The sequence below is a fragment of the Orycteropus afer genome, unplaced genomic scaffold, assembly GCF_000298275.1.
Source record: "Orycteropus afer afer isolate SDZICR_OR568_19922 unplaced genomic scaffold, OryAfe1.0 scaffold00045, whole genome shotgun sequence".
In the NCBI taxonomy this organism is placed as follows: Eukaryota; Metazoa; Chordata; class Mammalia; order Tubulidentata; family Orycteropodidae; genus Orycteropus; species Orycteropus afer.
Window position 1 is genome coordinate 3745263 of NW_006921632.1, and position 1080 is coordinate 3746342.

The window sequence follows — 1080 nt, forward strand, 5'->3', positions numbered from 1 at the left end:
CCGTGATCTGCCACGGGGGTTTCTCTCCGTGGCCCCACCCACCTGTGGGGCCAGCCCAACCCCTCCAGACCACGATCTGCCTCGGGTGCTCCTCTGTGAGTCCGCCCATCTGCGGTGCCAAAGATCCACTCGGTTTCAGTGGCGCTGGAGTCGAGAGAGTGACTGCTACTAATCTGTGGTCTCAATATTACTGATAAAGTCAAGTGCAGGCCTCTCAGTGCCACTAAGCTGACGCAAGCCTACTCAGTGACCTGCTGCAGGGAGAGCAGGCCCACCCTCCTGCAACACCAATGGACTCTCTGCTTGGGTTTCAGAGGTGCTGGACATGCCCTTTTGCACCTAGCCAACCCAAGTTACCGATAAAATCAGGTGCTGAAGGTAGATTCTTGGGGTGATCACTGTATGCTGGTGTGGTGTGTTTTCTGCCTTAACCCAGGGAGGTCTTGGATGGCCATTCTTGCCTGCCAGTCTCTGCCCCAGAGAAGTCTCCAATGGTCTTTCTCAGCTGCCTGTCAGCACTCTGAAGGATAGATCTTCTTATTTTTCTCCTCCACCCCATACTTTTCTTCTCTTTAATTCTACTCCTCTGAGTTTGGTGCACTCTGACTCAGTGAGCTGTTCAGAGCACCAAAATCCCTAATTCAAACTGTTGTACCTAGTTTTTCAAGCACTAAGATGCTAGAGGGACATAGTATGGTAATTGCTGACAAGACTCCATTTTGAATCTCTGTCCATGGTATTTTCAGTGTTCTTTTCCAATACCACAATTCAAAGGCATCAATTCTCCAGCTTTCTTTATTCATTGTCTAGTTTTCACAGACATGTGAGGCAATAGACAATACCATGGCCTGGGTTAGGCACACCTTAAACTTCAAAGTGACATCTTTGCTCTTCAACACTTTAAAGAGGTCTTCTGCAGCAGATGTGCCCAGTGCAATATCCTTTGCTAAGTTACTATCTAGTGTCCTTTAATTTCAGCCTGAAGGACTTCATTATTTTCTGTAAGACAGGTCTTGTTGTTGTTGTTGTTATTTGCCGTCGAGTCGGCCCCGACTCATAGCGACCCCTCCTTGGGTTTCC